We start from the raw sequence: 24,906 nt of genomic DNA, 5'->3' as shown, positions 1-24,906 counted from the left end.
CCTTCCCTGTGGGTAAGCATAAGGAGCAATCTCATGGAAAAGCATGTAGATCCTCAAAAGGCAGCGGGAGCAGGAGAAAGGAGAAGTGCTCCTCAGATATTTTGAGTTTCTTTTAGTCCCTCTCTGTTAAGTGGGCACATTTTTTCCTATGTTTCCTGAGTACTGAATTGCCAGGTGGCTTCTAACCTCTGCTGACCTATAAGCTGATTTCAGCCAGCTGGCCTAGTTCACAATTTCCCTATAAAACCTATTTTTAAAAACTCAAAAACTCTGCTGGTGAATGCCATGGCAAATGTTTTAGGATGACCACAATCATCACTTTACTTGGGCATCACCTTTGTTCCCAAGTACCAGGGGGAACACCATTCTTCTCTCAAGCACTGGAACACGCAGGACACGTTGATGTTACTCTGAAGACCCGGGCAAAGCTGAAGCAGGGGCTACAGAGAGCAGGACAAAGCTGAGAGGAGGCAGAGCTGTGAGGAGTGCTGCTGTCAGCAGGCAGCAAGAAAGCAGGCTCTTGAGCCCAGACCACGGAGCAGGTGCTCCAGAAGGAGGTAACAAAACAGAGTGAGCGTGGGACACAAACTGCAAATTTCGGCTCCAACGCTTCAGGCCATTAGCAGGTGCTTCAGGCAGTCATCCAAATCAAAGTAAGAAAGTGGAAAGAGCCAAATGCTGGTTAGAGGTTTGCTAACATGAAATCCCAGCACGGGCAGTTAAAACACTTCCCCATTGTGGGAGCAGGCTAATAAGAAAAGAAGAAACAAACAAAAAGCATGTGCAATTTTTGTAAAAACGGCTGTGTTGGGGATTTTACTATCCTGTACTCGAGCCCCGAGATGCAAATGTTGGCTGGGATGCTGAGATCAGCAGTTATATGTCCTCAGGTGGTTAGAGACAAGACAGAAAAGAGCTGGCATTTGGGGAAAATAGAGGGCCCATTTGATAATGCTTCACTTGAGCGAAAGAGGGTTTCCCCTGTGGGTATTGTCCCAAAGAAAGCTCCAGGCAAGTTTAGAATGGTTCATTACTTGTCACATCTAGAAGGTGAGTCAGTTAATGATTACACTGACTCCCTTTTGACTTCAGCTTCGTGTGTTTTCAATCTGAGAGCAGTGCTCTCATCAAGTCAAATACCACTCACCACAAACAGAAACACAGAAGATATCTGCTTTTCAGATGCTCACGGCACAACTGTAGTTATTTTATCTGTCAGGATTTTCCCGGCGCTTTTTGCAAATTGTATTTTTGGTAGCTAACACACAGCATTCGCAACCCATGTTCAGGGAGTTGTCACTTTTCTATAACAATGGACAGTTCAGAGACCTGACACTTGCTTTATTGAGATTGGTCTCCAGAGGGCCTAATATTAGGGCCTTGAATGGATCCTTATAAAATCCAAATATCTGCTTCCTCGAGGGTTAATTCCCCAACATCTCCTCAACCTGGAACAACACTACCTGGTTTAATTTGCCTTACACAGATGTAAGAAATAGAAGTGGCTACTCCAAACAGTTGTTGGTGCAGGCTAACTATACTGGCCAATGATAGAGTATTTTAATCAGATGGTCACTTGAACATTATTGGTCAAGTTCTCCTAGCTGAGACCTGTGTCCCTTGCCAGAGGCTAGCAGGCTTGACAGAAGGAGAGAAACAAACTCATTTTATCAGAGTAACACGAGTCAATATGTGGAAAGATACTTCCATCTGCTCTGTGTTGCTGGTGACATGACATTATGACAATTTGGTATAGGTTTGTAACAGAACAGATAAAACAAGATGGCTCAGCTACTATCGTTTATGTTCCACATGTATGGGGAGCTCTCACAAGCCATTTTCTATAGGAGCAGCTAAGACTCACTACAGAAATTCTGAGGGGAAAAAACATGTTGCTGATTATTTCAGCGAGTTAACAGCACAGACAGACAACTATGGTGCAATTCCAAAAAGTAAACAAATTCTCCTTCTCAAACTGTTCTCCAAGGAGATACGTTTGGTCAGGTACAGGAATCGCCAAAGGAACCTGCTGTATCCAGCAACTTGCAGGCACACACAACCTACTAAACACAACCCATGAGTAGAGTGGCCTGTGCTGTTTCTGCATTAATTTTGTGTCTGTATGTTACCAGATCCCTAGGACTTTCATGGTCTGTGGGCAGCAAATCGGCTGAGCCAAAAGGGAAGGTTCCACCTGACTAGGCCAGGAGGAGCTATATTAAGCTTGTCTCAGCTGGAGGTCATTCGGCATATTTTGAAGGCTACTTTTTTGGTAGCTGGTCAAGCAACCAGTGACCAGAAATTAAGAACCTAATCTGTATAACATCCATAATACTCAGAACACTTCTGAAGTCCAGACCCTATGCATATAAATTTCTTAATTTCCAAAATGTTTGACCAAAGCCATTTCTCTCAGGGCCAAGCAGGCTCTCATATTTGTTAAGCACTTGCTTCATGTCTCATTTCCAGTAGGCTGCTGGTAGCCCTGCAGCCAAGAATTCATTTCCACAATTCCAAAACATTTTTTGATACTTCCTGACCAAACGGCTTTGCAGTAGAAATTGGTTTCTGTCACCATCTGTTGTTCCATAGTTCGGAAGAGCTAACATTTTCCTTCAAGAGGGAAAAAGTTGGGGAGGATGCATGGCCAATACTAACAGAATAGATATTCTTTTCCTTACTGTCACTTTATAGGGAAGCCTTGGCCTATTTCTCAGCAGCTGTGAAATTGTCATCAGCAGGATTCTTTACAAAGCTTGGTGGCATATGGAATATACTGCTCACTTCTTAATACTATAAAAACAACCTTGCTGCATAACTGAGCTAGGCAAAGAAAGCAGGTGCTTGATAAAAAAATAATTCTTCATGCATCAAGCCTCTATAGACTTTGTAGAAACTCTAGACAAGGACATTTTGGAGATAAGTATGGGTTTGAATTAACTAAATAATATTTTACAGAAGCCCCTAGGCTTCAGAGGTGGGACAGTCCCTTAAAAATCAGCAGGTGAAATCACTGTGCCACAGGATAACATCATACTCTGCCATGCACAAAGCCAATGTTCACATTCCACACCAAAGGGAAGTGTCACTTAACCCTCCTCTGTAACACATTAAAAACTGCTCTGCAAGGGTTCCATCTCCATTTCTGATGCAGTAAGAGACTATTTATTTAACATCAGTTTTAGACTATCTATCTCTTTTTGTCACAGCCTGGCCTTATTTTTACAGCTTCTTAACCAATAAGTAAATTAAACAAAATACTAACAATAACAATAATAATAGTAGTATAAGAAGTCCATGGCATTCTGGTAACCATACACACTGAATTGCAAACACTGGGCTATAATTGCAGAAGTTTAGTGATTCTCACTACAGGAGACACACAAAGAACAAAGGGCAAATATGTTGAATATGCTGGTCTTTAAGTAGTCAAGAGCATTGCAAAAAAAGCATGAAAATAAGACGAAGTATCAGAAAAGGAATGATGGTGTGCTGCAGTTATGTGCCCACTGCTGTATCCTCCCCAGTGAATGTCCACTCAGCCATCCCTGCACATACACACACAGACATATTCACGGTCATGTGTGCCCTGCTGCACCTAGAATGGCCCCAGCAGGTGAAACCAAAGGGCCACTTAGGCTGATTGGCTTGTCCGGGCCCATGGCAAACAGCAGATGCTGAGTGAAGGTCATGGAGCAGGGGTGTAGTGACAATTCCCCAGACTACTCTTCCCAACATCCATCTATTTGTGGCTCAGAGACTTCCTTTAACAAAATACATACAATTTTTCCAGATTACTGATCTGCTTTTAGAAATCTTCACTTGCAGTTACAGATGATTACTCAGAGCAAGGTTCTCCAGCTACATTGCATGTTTCTTGTACTAAGTGAGCTATTACATGTCGATATGGAAAAACCCAGCCTGCTGCCCTCATCCCAGAGGGAAGGGCAAACTGAGTATTTGGGCAGCCCGTGCTGCCTGAGCTGCTGTACAGGTCTTCTGTGCACAGTCCAGATAGAAAAGAGGTGTGCTGCAGCCATGACAATGCACAGCAGACTATGATGGTGGAAGTTTGGAAGTGCTGTCCTATAGGTTAGGATTCTGAGCTGCACTTAAATGATTAAAGCCATAAATACACATCTGTCATCTATGGGGCACTGAAGCTACCCTTTGATCTCCTGTCACTGCTTAGATAAGTGGCCTTTTAGCAAAGCAGGAGAGGGAGCACATTGCTGGACACTGAGGAAGTACCAGCTACGTGGACAATCACGGGACAGCATGCACCTGTCACCTCCCCACAGTAACACAGCAAGAGGGTCATTGCTCTTCCAGAGGCATCCAAAAATCCAGTTCTTCTTCACAGGTCATTATGTTTGCTATTTATGCACCTCCTCGTTGCTCAAATATTTCTTGCTCTGTATTCTTTACTTTTGCTCTGTATTCTTTAACACCCAATAAAATGAAGCCAGAAAGAGAGAGGCCAAAGGGAAGTGCAGTATCCAAGAACAAAAGATTATCCGTGCAGTTTCACACTCTATTCATGTAATACACAAACCAAAAATAATACAGACTAAAGCCTACTAACTAACTAAGCAGGCTTAAATAGTATTTAGCTCTTCCTATCATCCAGAAATCTCAAAATATTTTACAAAGGTGTGCAGATTGAGCCAGTAGAGCCAGTAGCAAGCTACTCCTAGGCATTTGCTCTTTCCATTAGAGTGCATCACCACCTCCAAGTATGAGCACAATTCTCTTGCAGCTGGCATGGAGAGATGTGAGTGTGCATTAAAGGAACAATTTTTCCTTATTCACTATGCTGATTGCTTTTAATACATTGTTTCAGACATTCTGTGTATGAAAGTAACAGTATACCACGCACCTATGTTACTCAAACTACTACTACATGGGCAAGTAACACTTCAGATAAGACGCAGTCCTCCTTTCAGTTACAGTAGGAATGTAGTCAATAACCAAGCTATAAATGTCTGTTTTCAAAACCTTGAAACAAGAAAGAAGTAGGCTTAACAATTATCAAGGAAAAAAAATTATGATAGAGGAAACAAAGATAAAACCATGAAGAGTTTTGTAGAAACTGGGAAAAGTCAATGCCTTCCTCCAAAAGAGACAAGCTTGCAGAAATTATCACAGGAATGTTTCACATCAAAATTCAAATGCCAACATGGAGCAGAAATACTTGGAAAGCTGGAAGTCTTACTTTTAGCATGACCTATCAAAATCAGCATGGAGAGTGAAGTCAGTTGATAAAACATTCCTATATCAGCCTGCACTCTCAAATCAGAAAGCTTCTGTCAACAAGTTCTGGTCTTTGCTACAAAAGTGGGAATCAACAGCAACACCTGAAAAGGCTGAGAATTGATGTCAGATTTTAAAATATTTGTTGATCAACTTATATTTTGCATACATCAATGCCTATGGGCTTCTGATCAAGGGCCAAGCTAATATAAACAATGTATCAAAATAAATACTTGTCAAAAATTTTTTATTTGGTTGGGTTTTTTTAAGGTTTGCAGGGAAAATACTATTGTTCAGATCAAAAAAAAAAAAAAAAAAAAAAAAAGCCAAAGAAGAGAAAAAAAATACCAAAATTTGATCTCCACTCTCTCCAGTTAGAACCATTGGTGTTTGTGTAAACTCAGTTCAGGGAAGACATAAATAGCATCTTTGTAAGCTAATGATTTTCACCACAGGCCATTTAAAACAGGTGTTAAGAGTGGCCCTGAAACAGATCCCATCTGTGTTCACCTAAGTTAGCTTATTTTTGTTTTGCTCCATTTTAATGTATGTATACATCCTGTGTTTCCAGCTTGCCTTTTCAGCCCACTCCCGTCCTCCGCACTCCCAATCTGTCAGCCAGACTCCAGGGACAGGAATTAAAAATGACCACATTTAAAAATTGCACCTCCCTGTGCAACAGACTTAACAGAGGCAGAAAGACTAAAAAGCTGAAAAGTTCCCCATGGTCTTTGCCTATTAAATCCCACAGCTTGCCAACAGCAGGGCACGTTTTAGTGTCAAAGAACAGGGCACTGGCTTGCATTTCTGTGATGGAAGAGCGGGGGTACTCCTGTCTCTTTACATTTCACATCACACTGTTTGTGGAGAAAGTTGACAACACCAGGATGCTCAAAAACACCCTGTACTATTATACAGAGGAAGCAAGATGCTCGCTGAGAAATAGTGCTGACACCAGAATACAGTTGATTCAGCATGGGTGATAAAAGCTTATTTTTGGTTGGTTCAGGCAGTATTTGATTAAAGTAGGATTAAATACTCATCAGACTTGCTTAAAAAAAAATTTGCACCCATCCCATCAGTCTGCATCATCCTCTATCTTAAAATATTTTCCACCATTAAACAGAAAGAGAGGTAAGTTTCTGTTCATCACATCAGCAAAGAGGTAGGCAAAGTCCTTGAAAAGACTAGTGTAAGAAAGTAGAAGGAAGAATTCAGTCAACTGGCAACCAAATAGAAGCCTCCTGATATTTCCCACTGAGAAGTAACAGGATCTGGGCTATAGATATGTTTGTCAAACATATCTATAGCAGGGATAATTAAGTTAGTGCAGCACTAGGTGCACGCTTTGAAGTGTTCATGCAGTTGCTATACTGACTTTTCTTTCACCTGGTAGGTTAAGCTCACCATCTCACACTTATTTGCAGACTCATGACCTACCCTCTGTCCTCATTATCACTTCATTTCTGATAGCTGAACATCTTGGAAATGATATTCAAAGGTTTTGTTATAAATAAAGGAGACTAACAGAAGCCTAAATACAGACTCCTGTCACCGAGGAATAACCGCCTGGAACTTCTTATGGCTCCTTTCTGCCAAGGGGTTCACGTAACTTTACAAACAAACAAATATTCTTCTAAGGTAGGTATTGCCATTTTTTCATTTTTCAAGGCCTCTTGTGACTAGCATCCAAACCCTTGATCCCCAGTTTCCTGTAACTGGAAAAAAATGGGGACAACATTCTTGGCCTCCTTCACAAAAAGCCCCAAGGATGTTTCAATTTCTTATACTGGTATCCCTTGGAATAACAGGGTCAAAATATAAACCAGAAAGCTTTAAACTCCCTGTACTTGGCAGTAATTTTTACTCCACAATGTTACCAGCAGTGATACCTTTCCTATAAAGATCAAACCTTACACAATGGTGAGCATCCTGCTGGGGTTTCTGTCACTGGCAAGAGCAGCACCCGAGTGCGCAGAACCTGCAGTGATATCCGGACTGATTCCCACTGATCTCAGTGAAGCCAAGACATTATCTTGTATACTTTTCCATACAGCTGGGGAGTGATTTCATATGCAAAGATCTTCACTGACGTACATCCTTCTACAAATCAGAGTTCTCCGCTGTCTCTTCTTCACCCAACTCAACATGGGGCCTATCAGCAGTCTCCACTTTTCTACCCTAGGTTTCTAAGGCAAAAAAATCATTACCTTTATTTAAATCAGTGTATTTCTAACTGGGATGGGACCCTGCACATACAATACAAGTCACAAGACAGTGACTGGATCGTGACTGGAATCGAGACTAGATTGAGATATGCATTCCTGAATTTCTCTCCACTCAAAAGTAACAGGCATTAACTTCTAAGCAAGAGACACAATTATGAGAAAGACAGCATCTGCCCTTGTGCCTCCTCTGTTATACAATTTCTATTTATTCTGTCAGAGACATGCATTTTGGGTATTTATGGATCGGAGAGATCCCAGATCAGACATGAGCACCATTGACAGGGCAGGACACTGCTGTAACTGTCCTTGTAGTGTCCATCCTGTGGGAACATACGGCTTTCGTTTTCCAGTAACATCAGACAAACGCATCCGTTTTAACCTATTCATTTGGCAAAAAAGAAAAAACCACTCTGTTGCTGCATTTGGTTGTTGCGCCTTTGCTTTTATTTCCAAGTTATTTCTTAGTTACTTGGGTTATTGTCCGCAGTATTTCATTTCTCAGGACACTAACAGGCTGGCTGAAATAATATCTTCATTTTATATGAGGGCAAAAAAATCCCACCTAATTCCTCTACTTGTACGCATTAAACAATGCACCAAACTGCCTTAGATGAGTCAAGCAGCAGACTTGCCTCCAACAGCTCAGCTGTTTTCAGAAAGGAAAAGCAAACAGGCAAGAGAGGCCTCAAAAGCTTGCCCTAAAATAGGAACCCTTACTCTTCTGAGGGCTCCAAGCCCATCTCAGGAGCAGCACCTCACCAGCACTGATGTGAGGCCCATGGCAGCCAGGGACCTCATGCACGGAGCCACTGTTGGTGTTGGGAAGCAGCGGTGAGCAAGGGAGACCAAACGTCGTCCTACATGCAAACCAGAGATTCCATTTTCTGTAAGGTTATCCCCAATGATTAAAATGTTCTGTAATTGACCCTTAAAGGCCAGTCACGATGGGATCCACCAGAATCGATCTGTTATCTGTTACCTCCGCACATACCCCGTGTGTGCCTTTCATAAGTAATGTGCTTTACCAGATGAATGCTGGCAATATTTTCCACTAATTGCAAGAGTTACTAAACTGAACCTTAACTAAAATTAAGTTGACTATTAAAAGCTCAATGAGTAACCCAGCAAACGGAAGCACTGTGCACAGGATTTAGCAAGCATGCAAGTGATCTGGCAACCACCAAGGCACAATACTTGCTGAACTTCCTATACCTAAAATTGGTTCCATACAATAGTCATACGTTCGTGATGTATGGTGAACTAATGCTCACAATGTTTGGGTGCACTAAAATGCCAAAATAAATGCATAATAATTCAAGCATGACATTCTGAAAACGCAAAGTGAGAAGATTGAAAGTTACAGGCTAATTTACAACATATACTCTCCATTAAAATAACAGAGCTCCCTGTATCAGTTTTAAAAATACATTAATAATATCCTTAGCTATTAAGGTGTCATTATCATAGACAGTCATACAAATCTTACCTATCTGTATATAAACACTTCTAGGCTTTTTAAGGAGCATACACTGCACTTGTCATTACATGTTAAGTTTATTCACTGTATATAGGCTTTTCATGATTGCTGTTTCTAAATTTACAACTATATTCTTTTTGTGCTTTTATAATTTCTAGGCTATACTTCTATACAAATATGTTCTACATTCTGTATTTCTGTTTTCAGCACTGTACACAGGTTCATAAATCAAAGGCAGCAAGAAATAATATTAAGATCGCACACAGTCTGGTTATCTTTAACAAACTAATAAACTAGGGATTTTCTGAGAAGAATTCTCCCTCTCAGGGAAAAAAAAAAAAAAAGAGAAAAATAAAAATATTCCTATCTAATTATGTGGATAAAAGATATTTTGTCACAAAAAGACAGAATGATTTGGGAGAAAATCTAAGAGATTTCCTAAATACTGTCCCCATAAAAAAAAAAAAATCAGTATTTTAAAGAAGAGAAGGTCAAAGTGGACATATGCAGAGTTACGTGAAAGAGTTAAAGCCATTGATGAAAGATTATTTGCTGATAAGGATGCATCTATTTGAAATAGAATAGCATTTGGGACTACTCGAACAAAAGTCTACAGAAAACTGATAAATCAAGGAACTAGCAGGATTTAAACAAACAACAGACATGGCTGAGAACACATGAAATGTCACGAGTACAGCTGAGAAATAAGTGATGGCACAGGACCACTTACTCTGCTACTAACAAGACATTTGCTCTGGCCTCTGCAGAGCGAGACAGCTATCAATCCTGCCACAGCTCCAGAAATGCTTCAGATTGAAGCCCTACAAAAAGTGGTTATTATATCTGGGTGTGCACATGCAACACCCCAATAAGCCCAGCTTTCAAAAAACAAAATATCCACCATGTATCACACTCAGGTGAAACCCTAAGTGACTTCTTGCAGAAAAGAGCTCTTCCTCCAAATACTGCTGTTACAAAACACCAGGGTCTGGATTCTCCAAGAAAACCTCTGGAAGCAATGCTAATTTCACATCCCAGTACCCACTTTTCAGGTGCTGTTCCTGTGCCATGGAGCCCTCAGCCCTGCTAGTCACTCCTGTGCCTCCTGTGCCATCCAACTCAGGAACAGCCATTGCTGAGCAAGGACAATCCAATGCTGCCAGCAGGAGAAGGCCAAGGCCACACTCATCTGCAGCCCCAATTCATCTCTAGGAGCTCCATTTTTAAGTAGTGATAGCCAAATTTTCTCATTTCGGTACCTTTTTCAAGGTTCCCAGGCTGCTCCTAAAAGAAACCTACTGGAGGGTCCTTTCCTTCAAGGACACAGCTGGACAAAGTGGGAGATATCACACACAGAATTTCATCATTTTGCAACAAGAGTTTGCACTTTCTGAAGTCCGCTGGGATGTGAGGGGAAATACGGGAGCAGAGAGGCTCAACCTTGTCAGGATGGAAGTGCTTGAGAACATCCAAAGAAGATCTTTGCCCACCTGGGAAAGCTGGATATTGAAAATATAGGCACTCACACAGGTTAGGCAACTTCTGAGGTTAGGTGGCAGTTCAGTGGGGATATTGAGGATCTCAGTTTGGGCTTTCAATGCCTAAATCCCACTTAAGTCCCACTTAAGGCATCTAATCCTTTTGTGAATCTGGGCCTAAAGCCTTGCCAGGAAGGAGAGAGTCTATGCATGCAAAAGCTGATGGTCAGTGACAGTCTGGTTTTGTTAAAACTAAACTACACAGAGAACTACCTTATTTTGTACAAAGGAATAATGCAGAATAATCAAAGACGCGTTCTAGTCACAGAAAGTTAATGGAAAGTTAATGCAGCTGATACAGATCACAGTCCTGCCTTTAGACCCTATGACAGTTATGCTGACCTGGAGAACATTATAACCCATAAATCATGGGTTTTCAATAGCTTGTGGGAGGAAGCACATTTGGAAATGTTCAAAAGACAAAATTACTACAGAAGTCCTCAAAAAAACACCTCTCTTACTCACAGAAGCTAAGAGGCACAATCAGAAAGAAGCAGAAATTTATAAAACACTGTAATGTTTACAAAGGGTTAATAATTCAAAGAACACCATTCTGTTATTCAGTGACCAACTAGTTTACCATGTTCCATGGAATTAAGTAGTTTCAGTCCAGTTTCTAATAGCCAGGAATCCATCTGGCAAAAGTTCCCAATTTATTTCTCACTTACCTGCAGTGCTGTTGGCTGGCTCAACCATGAAGTAAAGTGTGAGTGGATATGGATAACAGTTTACCCCACACTCCCTACATCTTGTATCTCTAGATCACAAAACCATTTTTAATTTTTTAAAGGTGCCTGTACTTAGCCCCTCTTGAATTTAGTTGAAAAGACTGTGAATGTGGTATTTTCATATACAAAGTATACTTACTGATAAAAGTAATCTTGGCATAAAAGTAGAACAGAATTACAACAATAAAATACAACTTAATGTTACTATTCTATATTACTGTTATTACAAAACAGATATCATTAATTATTACAAATTATTTTCATGGTAAATATTTTTGACAGATCCCAGGTATGCACTGCAACATTTAACTGATTGCAATCACTAACATTCCTCTATGGCTAAAACACTGAGGTCTCCATTTCAGGGATTCAAATACATCTTCCCAGAGCTCTGCTTCAAATGAAAATTCTCCTGCAGCTGCCCACCAACCAGCATCTGACCTTTATAAACCATGGAGAAAGAAAGAGACATGCTTCCCAGTTCTTCCTATCATCTGCAGATGGGCAAAGAGTTCTGGCAGCTCACTCGCTAAATCCTGCAAATTTTGCATTACAAAATCAGTATTCAATGCAAAATACAGGAGAGTAGAATAAGCACGTATGTCACAGACTGTAAAGGTGCCAAAGGTACTTTAAGCAGAGGACAACTGCCCATTCTGCCATGCCACTGAAGTCCATGGAGTCACAGTGCACTCCTTCCTTCCTGAACACTGCATTATCCCCTCCCCTGAACATGGTTTCCTCTGGCAGGCTCAAAGACTGATGAAGCCCCGCCTGGTTTTCAAGGGCTGAAGGAATTTTTGATGCTTTGTAATCAGCTCATGGTAAGGAGGTCAGTGTGGTTTCCCTGATTTACTTGGATATTGGTCTGGAGTCTCACTGTGCTTTCACCTGCATTTTACTTTCAGTTCTGGATTCTTTCCAGGATAAAGACGCAAAGTCAAGGTGGTATCATTCCTGTCCGGCCACCTCCTCCCTTTGGGTAAAACGTTAATATACTGACAAGTCTGCTATACAGGAGGACGCCAATATCCTCTTGACATGGACAAAGTCAAACAAGAGAAAATATTTTGCAATTTGGCATTCTTCCCCCCCAAGTATTCCTTTGTAAATAGTTTCCCTTTAATTCTCAAAAGTATGTCTTTTCAATAGAAGTCAGTCTATTTTTGCCTGCTGGTAATCTATGTGTAAACTAAATCTCACCTTCCTCACTCACAGAAGCAATTGCCCCCTTGGTCTGGCAAGGCAGCTCAGAAAAATAGGGAGAGCAGGATTTCTCCTGCATCTATCTATGCATTTTAGTGGCAACTGGCGCTTGGCTGAGACTGGTCAGCTGTAAGAGACTGATGAGAATTGTCTGAAATACTTCTGGTTGAAATATATATAAATCAAAATTACTGGTAACACAACACAGATGTATGTGACACGTATGAAATATAGAAACAACCTAGAAAAATAAAAATAACCAAAGTTCCAGCCTAGGACTCTCACAATATAAGTTTTCCAAATAATATAAATGTCACAAAACACAAATACACAAAACAGTAAGCCAGTACACTGCAAGGGGACAGCATTCTGCCTAGAGAACAGTAAGGGTTAATTTTCTTGAAGAAGTTTAGGGGACCATGAAAGTTGTGAATTTAAATTCACACCAATTCGAAATGTTACATTAAATAATGCACAAAGTTAATTTTGCTTGCATTTCTTTTTGACTACTATTCCTATTCCAGGTTCCTCCTTACAAAAGACAGGCACATCAAGGAAGCAGCACCCAGGAAAAAAATTAAGGGAAAAACATTAGTGGAATGCAGCAGGTTTGGAGGAGAGACACATTTATGCAGAGAAAGTGCTTAAGCAGGGACATTGGTGCCTGTGTCTATGGGTGCACAGAGAGGTTTGGTGAGCGCATGCCCAGGCAAGGAGGATTTGGTTATGGTCAGAATTCGTGAGTGACAGCCATGTGACAGCTGGGAGTCAGCAAAGATTTTGTAGGGATGGAAATTCCTGAGACAAGACACACGACTGCTCATGCGATCTGCATGTGCCTATCGTCATGCTATATTATAATAGCTGACACCATGGTTTACTAGTTTTCCATAAGAGAGGCTATAAATTAGGAAAAGGATTTGAGGCACATTGGATGAGAAATTAAAGTCATAACATTTAAAAACAAAGGGATAAATAGAACTTCTTTTCATGTTATTGAAACAAGCAAACAAAGATTTCCAGTCAAACCACACATCATTAGTAAAATCTGCATTTCCATTATTTACCTTTAGTGACAGGTTATCATTTCCTTAGAATATTTTTTTTTCTTACTAACTTATCTTAAAAGGTCAGAATCCTACAAACATACTTAATTTTTAGTATGGAATAACCCCACTGATTATTCACGTACTGTAGCTATTCCTACACTTTCAGGATCAGGGCCTAAGTCACAATGTACAATTAAGCAGAGGATTTTCCAAAGAACTGTTTCATTTGCCCTTCTGGAGGTCTTACACGGACGTGAAGCCAGTGGAGATGTGCATTTAAATCAAACCTGAAAAACCAAAATACTTTCCCTTTAACACTGAATTCAAGCCAATACAGTATCACATGACCTTTACCGTAATTTCTATTAAAATAATTTCATGTCTGGTTGCTTCTGCTATCCTGGCTCATTTGTATTGTTTACAACAAGTCATTGCTCTCGACAGTTAGTGGTGGCTGAATCCATGGTTACCAGTTTTTACATTCACTGGTTAAATGGAATGCAGCTCTTCTGTGGGGTTTCATGGAGAAAGCTCTTAAGAAATCACAGTTTAGCTATCAATCAGGCTAACCTGGGAGAAATTAATCTGATAAGAAGTATCGCTGTGTATGAAAAATTTATTGAAAGGGAGCTCAAGGCATTTATTAGTTGCAGTTGCCAAAGTAGACACGTTTGGGTCAGACTTAGTACAGGGAAGACTTGGGTTATGAGGTCTGTGTCTGACATTCATCCATGTTGTGCCTCCTCTGGCGCTCACTGCTAATACAACTATACTGTTCAAGGGTTTAAAAAAAATAAAAATCTCAAACACTTATTTCACCAGAAATGTGCTCGGAATATAAATAGTGCTTAAATACAGGTTTAACCAGACTGCAGTCCCGTCAAAGTAACTTAAACAGACACAGACAAGATAGTAAAACACAAAATAGACAGCCTTGAGTAGAATCCAATTAAGACAAAAAACACCCCAAACAGAGCAGCATTGCTAATGACTAAATTAAGCCTGCAAACAAATATATTTTATTGCCACCTAAAAACAATACGGACTAATTCCGTTTGCCTTGTTATTTATAGTTTGGCGTAGGGTGGGGTTGCCAAAATCAAAGAGCAAAGCAGAAACTTATTTGCAAGATGGACCCCCAAATCCTTTAAAAATGCCTAAAAACATTAAAAAAGTTCTTTACAGTTTGATCTCTACAATATTTGTCCCACAAGCTACATGACAGCAACAAATAGTTAAATCAAACATATTACTACCAGCTCATCTACTGCAAAGTCACTGTATCAGAAGCCCGAATTGATTTGTTTCCTTAGAACAAATTGAAAATGAATGTAACATAACATCCGAAAAAAGAAATCCCTCCTGCTCTGCTAATCGGATATTGTATAATGGTTGATTGCAGCTTTGCACCGTGCTATTGTTGCCTATATCATACATACTTACAGGTTCTGGGTTCTTCCAAGAGTTTGGTGCAGTTTCAAGGACAAATGTCTTAAGGAAGTCTTTCTACTGTGCAGCAGTGATCCTAGCTCTGATCTCATTACATGAGCAAAGTGCTACTGCTGACAATATAAAGGAAACTTCCTGCGTGAAGAAGAAATCTTGGAAAGTCTCAGGGTTAAAAAGGCTGCTTAAATGTGCTGCTTGATTTGCTCCCTAGTTGTGTATACACAGTAGCAGCTGATCTCTGTTTGCAGCCCTGCAGAAAGAAACCTTCGCTGAAAACCAATGGCATCACATTTCAGCAGAGCTACTGCCAGGCTCTGGAGAGCAAAGCAACCCTTGACAACTTCACCCAGTTCAAACCACCGGCATTTGCTGCATGTCCTGCAGGACTTTTGAAATGGAATATTTGCTGCATTATTTTTATTAATGCCACTCTGAAATCCTGCATCCCAGGCAGCCGTGATACAGGCAGAAGTCTCCCTCACTGTAAGAGGAGGTTCTGACTGTGTCAGGACTGTGAACTGCAGAATTCACCACAGTATCTTTTGCTTTGTCTTGATCGTGGCATTTGCAGATAAGAAGCGGTTAGCTGCACTCAAAAGCATTTTCTGCCTTAGAATTTCTAAATTAAGTGCAACAGGCATCCTGTTTATCCTAAATTAATCCTGAGCCTGCCCTGCATCAGTCATGCACTGCTCAGTGCTTTTTTATCTGATTCAGAGTACAAATCAAAAGATTTGGGGAGTGGAAGGTGGCTCGTTCCTTTCATTTAGTATTTTTTCTAGGGTCAGATCTAGCCTGGTCCCTGTTGGACTAAAACCATGGAGCACAACATCCCAAATTCTGCAAAATTTGGTATTCTGACCAAAGCTTCAGTGTGGCTTCAAATATCTGTTAGTGGCCCCTTAGCTCCTGCCTTGGCCCTCCAGAATCAAACCAGGGATGGGCAGAACCTACATCAGCTTCTGCAGCTCTTACTGCTGTCCAAGCAAACTGGTAAGACCAGAAAAGCAACATCTAAAAAGAATACATCTACTCCAACTATTTCAACTCTTAACTGGGAAGCAATACTCCAAACACATCCTCACATTTGATGTTAAAGAATTATCAATAATTAATTCAGATGTAGCTGTTTCACCATTTAGCCCAGGGTGATTCTCCAAAGAGCAACTGGGACCACACTTTCCCCTGGCACTCAGAGCATGACCGTAGAGCTTGCATGCTGCTTACCAAACAGGACCTACTTTTCTCTCCAGGATAGCCAGAAAACCTCAGAAACAAAATTTAGAAGAATCCCTTTCAAAAGTGCACCATTGCAGGGTTTGGCTAGGAGGAGTTGCGTTTTTTCCTGGGCATTTGTGAAACTGATTAATCACCATCCTTTTTTCCCCTCAGGCACTGTGACTATTCTAGCTACTAGTATATTGCGTGTTATTTCTTTAATATTTTGAACTTTATTCCAAAGGGCAGAAACCAAAACTGACAGTACATCAAGACAACATGCTCTGTGATTCAAACAGCAAAATAATTGAGATCCTGTGCATACACAACATCCAAGTCTGTGTATGCACGTTGCACACGTGTCCACACACTCATTCACAAGCACAAACAAGTGTTAAGGGCTTGTGGCCCAATTTTATGAGACACTCATAAAATTCATGTCCTCACCTCCCTTCAAATTAGAAAAAGGTAAGAAGAAGCAAAATCTGATCAGTGAAATATCCAAAATAATTTTTGTTAAAAGTAGGCACCATTTACAGGAGGGTACCATATTGATTCAACATGTGTTCTCCCAATTTGTCTCTCTCCTTTGGGAGAAGAATCCTGTCCACCCCTGGTCTGTGTCACAGCAGAGAAATGAAAGTGTGTGGTGGCATCAGCAGGCTTAATTCTGCTCTTTTCCCTCAAGGGACACTGCAAGGCAGCGACTCAAAATCCTGGCTATGAGGCAGGGCTCCCTGTCTGCCTGCGTCACCTCCGACCCGTAACCTCACCTTTCCCTGCCTAAACTCACACCACCACATTGAATGCATGTTGCAAAAGCACAGCTTCTGTCCCTCTCTTGCTCAAGCTGTGAGGAAGGGATTGCATGCTTGAGAAGAGTAAGGACTAAAGCTCACAGCTGTGCATCCTGCTCCCAGATGTGCCATAGGAAGGGCCACGAGTGACCTTGAACCGCCTGCTCTCTGTGCTCCCGTGCCCAGCTTGCTGCCCACACTGCACAAAACTCACTCACAGCACTTGTCCACCTGGTCCCTTTTGACTCTAGCATAGCAAAAGAGGGGTTTTTTTCTGTTGGAAATTCAGCACAGAGTAAAACAAGTTCTTTTTGCCAGGTGAAACTCAAGGAACTAATTTAAGACAAGTAAAAAAACTTAAAATCCCAGTGGAAACAGGAATTTCAGTGAATGAAGTTTCCTCCTCAACAGCCTCTAAATACCCAACTGTCAGCACAGAAAAGATGAGACTTCTGAATGCTGCATGAGCAGTAATATGACCATATCCAGCAATCCTGCCCCATACAGATCCACTTGCCAAGGCTGGGGGACATTCACACTGAGTTTGACTCCACTCCTCTTTACCTCTCTTTATAACCATGCCCCCTTGCCACAGCTGGGTCAATACAGATCCAGGGACACAGCTCCTTCAGCTACCTTCTTTTGTAAAAGTATACACAGGTCCTGAACATAGGACAAACTGGAATTGCAAAATCCTTCTCCTCCCACCCTTCCCGGATACACCTCAACCTGCAGCACCCTGACTTCTCATTTCTCCCACTGCTGATTTTTCTCATTGAATTTTGTTTCCACAGCATTGTATCCAGCAAGGAGAATAGTAACAATTCAAAGCCTATTTTCCAACCTTCAGAGGGCAGGGTAAAGTAGTCTGGCTATTAAGGCAGGACAGCAAAATATGTTCAGGGAGGATGGGGAGCTGAAGCGGAGGCTGACCTGTGTGTCAGAAGCTCTTATGTGATGTCAGAAGCTCTAGGTCTCCATCCCTCCCATCCCCAGTGGAAAGGGTGGCCCTTGGAAGCCAACCCCACTGTCTGCTCCTCTAAAGTCTAAACCAGTACAGGCATCCAAGATGGGCCATGCCCTGCCTTCCTGACGTCTGTCACTTGTAACAATTTAGAAAGCTTGTTTAATTCTTGATGGCCTTAAAATTCACACATATCATCAAGAAGACACACTAATACTACAAATTACTAAACCAGAGCAAATTCTCAGTTTTTATACGAATATTTGATTTAGATTTTAAAACCTTGTTTCCAGCAGTCAAGTAATAAGAGACATGCTTTCTCATTTAAAAAGAGATTTCTTGTAATTAAAGAGGAACAACTGAAGGTAACTGTGATGAAACAGAAGTCCAGCAGAAGCATAATGACACTTCTCAAGTCACACCTATCAGCTAGTCTCAAAATTTTCAATAAGCAGTATCAGTTTTAATTATCAGTCTCAGACTCCAACAGTACACAGAGACTCCAAGAAACATATCCTACCTGTTTTATTCAGACACTTAGGACTTTGCTTAAATATTAAGTCTGACACTGTTCATCTAGACCTGTCTGATTCCTGCACAGGTCCTGAATGTGTCCTTTCCTCCATCTATCTATGAATAATAACTGTGACTACAGGATCTTCTTTTTAACTTTTAAATGCACATGGATCCTAATCAACATATGGAACACCTTCTGCATTCATCACAAAATGAGTGGCTAAATTCTTCTCATTGAAACTCCTCCATAACAGTCGCTTTTCCCTTTTCATCTATCAAGACTTTAAAACAAAACTAATGCAAACATTGGGAACTGTGTATGCCTAAGCTACTTGCTCTTCCCATTAGATGCTCTGCACTACTCAGTCATTCAGGATTCTCTGTCCCATTGCATTAAATATGCTCATTTTTTTTGCTATGAGTACAATTAAAAGTGTTTGGGTTTTCACACTGTTCTTATCTTTCATTTGCTCTCTAAAATATCCAGCACGCATTGAAACCAGTATAGGTGATAATATAGATGTAAATATCACCACAGAGGCATCATGATAAATTTGACTTTGGGAATAATTCATTCAAGGTATCTAGATCCAATTTAAATTCTTTTCCAATCTTAACTGAGCCTTCATAACCAGATGAACTTAAACGAAGGTGTACAACTTCATGCTACGCTGGTAAACCACCCTAACTAGGAAATAAATTTTCAGTGATTAAGTTGAATTGTTCATACAAAACGCCAGCTTCAGCTTTTCACCCATACAAAATAGCTTGGAAAATATATACTGCATGTGTTTATTATAGCTACAGTTGCTATGAACATCTATAACTCTCCAACAATTTCTTTGATTTATGTTCAAAAACATACAGGGCATGAAATGATGCCTGCAACCTTACATTTCCCTCAAGAACATTGTGGGGAGAAGATATATTCCAAAACATCATGTTAGATTCCTTGTTATGTCTTCTTTTTAAAATAAATGTATGATAATCAATTACACATGCTTCAAAGCAACTGCCACTAGATTCCCTAACAGAAAAGCTGTTTGAGAAAAGTTCCATTTTCTTTCCCCTAATGGTCAAGTTATAATAAGAGATCTTGTCTAGATATTAAAGGAAAAAATGTATTGTAAAGGATAGGCCTTGCTCCACTTGTATATGCATGCACAGGTTTGTGCTTGCCTGGACTTGACTTAGAACAAGGTTTTCAGAGAAGTAACATCTCCACTGATCAACATGCTAAAAACGGATGTGTGTGTGAAGATCCTGCACCTAATCTGCTTGTCATTTATGCTTGTAGTAATCCAAATGATGTCAAGAGAATGACACAGATGATAAGTTAATGTATCAGGCTCAACTTCCCTTTCAACCTCAATATGCAAAACATCCCTTTAAGAAGTCCACCCAGCTGTAGCCTCCACTAGAAACAGAAACCTGCAGATGTTTATAGGAATATCAATTAAGCTGAATGGGAGCTCTGCCATTAACGCTGGTGCATGTAAGATCAGACTGTGCAGATCTGCCTCAACTCCACACAGTGGCTGAAGTGCACATTTTCTCTGGGGTATTGAGGCCAGTGGGCTATATGCCATTACCAGGTGAGCATAATATGGATGGTATTTCCACAGTCTCATGGCTCTGGCACAGGGACAAGAGCAGCATCCCCAGGCAGCACCCTTGCCCACGGTGGAAGACAGGAGCAGTCAGGAATGCATAGAGTGCATGGACCACCCCCAGCACAGAAAAGATCAGGACCTACTGCCTGCCCTGCTTCAGGTAGTTTGTGCTGCCTGCATCCCAAACAGCAAGCTGCCATTCCCTGTGTCCTGGGCATTTAATTCAATCCTTGGGTTACACTGCAAACTAAAGAGCTGACAACCAGTATAGAAAACTGGACTGGAAACTAGATGGTACAAGCCCCTCTAAGGAGGACTGGCATCTGCTAACACTGAATTTTCAGCAATTATAAAATAAGGTGGATGTGTGACTTATTTTATGGCCCTGTTCATCCCTGTAAGTGTGCAAAATTTGAATGCCAAATAGGGCATTTTTTCCCCCTCCTATTTTCTTTGAGTCAAACCCTCAAAGAATGGAAATTCACAGGAGGGGAAATACAGGCTTGCACCCTCTTTGGCCCCCAGTGCTATTTTATCCATTACTAAGGAAGCCAAGGAGGAGGAGGAGGGGAGAGGACTGGACATGCGCGCCTACCGCACATGCAGTCCCAGCAAGATAGCATCAACAGTTGTTCTCCTATTTTCACAGTGGGAAATAAGCAGGTACTAGCTGTATTGGAATAATCAGAAGGAATCTAGGTCAAAATCAAAGCAAGACTGCTCTGTCCATTTCACAAAACTCACATGCAAACACAATACCCATGTAAAAACAAAGAAGTTATTTGTAGCAGTTATTTCTGTTAGGTTTGCTAAACAAGCGTGCAGACATTGGCCTACCTTGAGTAAAAGGCACTATTCCTTCTCTGTGACTTCTGAAAAGGCATTCAAAATCAATATAAAATTGCAATATTAGGAAATTTTATAATCATTATTTCAAAAAAGCAGACTTGAAAGGGTCTCTTGTTCATGGGTAAATCTTCAGTTAGTTTTTCTAGTACCGGTGGTTCAATCGAAAGATTCGCCAACTGCCCCCTGGAGAAAACTGAAGATCTGCATTTAAATGGAGATATAGTATTTCCAAATGCACGGTACCTGCAAGGCAGATACTGTCAAGGTTTCTTAGTGAGTGGATCTCAAATTGTATTAGGTACATTTCAGTGCCATAACTATCCCCATTTCGTAGGACTGGGGCTATTTCCATATCATTTTTTTCCTGTATGTGGGCTTTGTAATATTTGTCCTGGTAAGACAAAATTAAACCCCCATCCACAACAAAGCCTTCACACAGCAACAACAAGGAATTAAAACCTTATGCATAATTTTCTGATGGGGATGATGAAGACTGTATTAGATGGCCTGACTGAAAATCTTAAATAATTGAAAACTCTGATGACTTAATAGAGTAGCAAGCTTGGTTTACAATGCAGCCAATTTAGAGCCATAAAAACACCGTGTAAAATGTTTATCTTGTGGTTGACCATTACATATCCTATTTATTATTCCAAAGTATTTCAACAGCATTTTTCTTCATCAATGTGGCTGCTGGCATTTAGCACCCACTCACTAAATTCACGTGATTTTCCTGGAACAGCTTTAGGAAAAGAAAACAAAAAATTAGCAGATCACTACAAAACTGCTCCTTGCTACTATATGCCTCTTTTTCACATTCTGACTTGAACTGACTTCATGTGCTGCAAAATACGTTTGAAACCACCGAGGCTAAAATATAATAAATCAAAGCCATATTCGTGAAGTTAAAAAGACTGGTGCAACTACTGATCCTGCCACATCAGAGAACCAAAAAAAAAAAATCAAACCTCATGAATACTTTGTTGCTAATGTACATGAGTTCAAAGAGCAGTGCTCCTCTTAGGAAAACATCTTAATTTTCATATCAGAAAATCATCCTAACCTTCCAAAAAAGTTTTTACGATTATGCAAGGAAGGCAGAGAGAAGGTTTAGAGTGCAAAAGACACTCGTGATGGGTTTCAGACTCGCAGGCATTAGTCCAGCCAGCCTCTCGCTGAAATTCAGGTTGCATTTGAAATGCCCCTGTAAACAAGGTTACTGCGAACGGCCCAAGATATCCTTCTCAGCAACACCTTCACCAGGAGCCCTTCAGCTGTCTACTTAGTTTGTTATACCTTATCTCACAGCCCTGACATCCTAATGCCGATTCAAATTCGGGATTCAAAATGAAAGACGAAATATCTCTAAGATCACTTAATACTGAAATACCATTGCAGTAATAAGTGGTGCCAGGCTGGAGATATGGATATAGTACTCTAGTGGTAACCTTTTAATTTCTGACAAAATGCTGTGGAATAACTGTGATACTGCACAGACAGTTAATGCAATTGATTTGTTTTCCTTATTTTGATAATGAGCACACTGAATGTCATGCTTACCTTCTCCTGCCCCCGGCACATTTTAAAGTCCTCTAAAAGGAGACTTGCCATATTCCTGTACAGACATGAAACACCTCACACCACGGAGCACCCCCTACCAGCATGCTGAACCCCAGCTACCCTGATGCTCCCAAGACAAGGAAGATCATAACCATATGAGTCGCTTCGTCATTCTAAGTCTTTGACTATTTTCAGTGGAAATGCAGTGCACGTACCATGTATAATCTAATGTAGGTTATATTGTAAACTACTCCCATTCTCAAAGTGAGGGTAGGCATGCTACACCAGAACATTTTGTCATCTGAAATAAAACAGGGGAGTAATGATGAAATGTATCAAGCAAGTTTTGTATATTTATTTTAAACAGGGTAGCTAATAAATGCCTAAAACTTTGGTGGGTTTTTACAAAGGGCACTTGGATTTCCCTCCCAGTCACAGACACTGATAGGTTGAAGTGCAGGAGGGCGGGGGTGAGACAGGGGGGGTGTATTCTGCTTTCCTGTTGTGCTTTGCTTACTGTTAGAATATCCTTAATAGTATCAAAAGACAGGATTCCAGGGGTAGGGGTGCAGCGGGACAATACAGGGGAAGGAGAGAATTACAGGAAAGAAACCCAAGCTGCTCAGTGCCTGCCTTCCCACACTACCATTCACCTTCATTTTCGTCTCCTTTATATTCTACTCATTTTTACTTGCCTCCCCCATTATTTAGTCATCTCTTAAATGCAGTCCTCTCTTTTCTGGGATCACGAAAAACATATTAACTAGAACCAGGAGACGGAGTGCATCCCCTGCAACACTTCAAAATGTACCTCCAGACCAGTCATACCTTGATGGCATTAATAACCAGGGGAAAATAAAAAATAAAATTAATTTTAAAAAAAATTACAAAAGTGAAAAAATTTCCTCACCGCCAGGTCCCACTCAGACCCCACAGGCAGCCGCTCCCCCAAACGCCCCCTCCTCCCCACGGCCGGCGCTGGGAGGGCCAAATGCCGGGAGGAGCGGGCAGTGCGTGGACTTTGCTCACTTTCCTTGCCCCTGCTGGTCCCGGCACGGCGCGGCCCCGCCGCCTTTGTGTGCGCGCGTCCGCCCGCGGGTCCCGACACCCGGCGCGGAGCGCGTCCCGCGTGGGGCGGCCACGCCGCCGCTCCCGCCCGGCAGCGCAGCGCCCTGACCCCCGCGCGGCGGGCAGGGCTCCCCCGGGCCTGCTCCGCTCCCGCACAAGTGTTCCAGGAAGGAGCGAGCGGCGGGGGAGGGAAGGGGACGGGGACGAGGAGGGGCCCCCCCGCCGGCCTCGCCCCGCGCCGCGGCCGGGACAGTTCGGGGCTGCCGTGAGGGCACGGCGGGGGGCAGGGCGGCACGGGCAGCCGCGCCACAGCCGCCCGGCAGCGCGCCCCGGCACCGGCGGGCACAGCCCGCTGCCCCTGCTCCGCTCGCAGCCGCCGCAGCCACCCCGGGACCCCGGCCCTAAACTCTTGCTTGGCTAAAGCCTCGTCACTTTCCCGGCACTCCTGACCCTGGGCGAGAGGGGGACGCACACACACAAACCGGCGGGGCAGATCTGTCAGCAGCCAAAAAATCATTCTCCTTCCCTTCTCCCCCACCACCCTCCCACCCCCCCATATTCACCAGGGCCAGTAATTCTAAATAATTGTCCGAGAGGCGAGAGCCACTGAACCCCGGGTGGCCGGTGCTGCCGCGCCGCTTTTTCCAAAGCTGGGTTTTGTGGGGGTGAATGACTCTGAGCAAGTGCAATTGGCAAGGGCTGAAGGTGGAATGGGGCGGGGGGGTGGGGGGGCAGAGCGCTCCTGGCAGCGGCTCATCTCCAAGCACAAACATGCCCCCCATGCAATGTCAGCTGGCGGGGGTGCGGGGGGGTGCGGGGGCTCGCTTTACCTGGTCAGCTCAGAACCGCAGGCAGGTTAATCAGGTGAGTCGTCAGGGATTTTAAAGAAGCCGAAGCCGGTTTCTTTGCTAGGAAAGTCTACAACACCATGCAGGGACATTGCAAAATCTTTACACACGCCTCCTTTAACTGGGCTCCCGCGACCTCCGCCGGCGAGGGGGGAGCCAGCGGCGGGCGGGAGGCCGAGCGGCGCCGCGGCGGCGGCGCGGGGGGCGCGGGGGGCAGCGGCGGCGGCGGGCGCGGCCCGGCGGGCGGACAGCGGCGGCGGGCGGGCGGCGGCGGCCCCGGTCCCCGCGGCCCCGGCCCCGGCGGCGTCCCCGCGCCTCCCTGCCGCCTTGGTAGCGCCGGTCCGCACTCGGCCTGACCCGGGACGTCACGGCGCCTGCCTGTGTTCCCAATGATAACTTGGCAGGAGCAGGGGGAAGCGGCCGGGTTTTTCCTGGGCTCGTTACCGGGTACGTGCACGTTTCTTTCGCATGCGGAATTTTTTTTTAAATTTTTTGGTTTTTTTAAGGCGCAGTAACGAAAAGCCGGGACAGGAAATCCGGGGCGC

At 42.5% G+C, this 24,906-nt stretch overlaps 1 protein-coding gene across 2 annotated transcripts in view; it reads right to left on the bottom strand.

Moving 5' to 3' along the window:
* The window catches only part of ESRRG (estrogen related receptor gamma), a 371,822-nt gene extending 347,384 nt beyond the window's left edge, over nucleotides 1–24,438 (bottom strand). Inside the window, exon 1 of one of the 2 annotated variants that reach the window (XM_058802853.1) lies at nucleotides 24,344–24,438. The gene's annotated coding sequence lies outside the window, so the exon portion shown is untranslated. The remainder of the gene's footprint in view (nucleotides 1–24,343) is intronic. The other variant, XM_058802852.1, reaches the window with a different exon arrangement.
* Nucleotides 24,439–24,906: the final 468 nt, after the last annotated feature.

The sequence above is a fragment of the Ammospiza caudacuta genome, chromosome 3, assembly GCF_027887145.1.
Source record: "Ammospiza caudacuta isolate bAmmCau1 chromosome 3, bAmmCau1.pri, whole genome shotgun sequence".
Taxonomy (NCBI): Eukaryota; Metazoa; Chordata; class Aves; order Passeriformes; family Passerellidae; genus Ammospiza; species Ammospiza caudacuta.
This window is presented reverse-complemented; position numbering and strand designations above follow the sequence as displayed.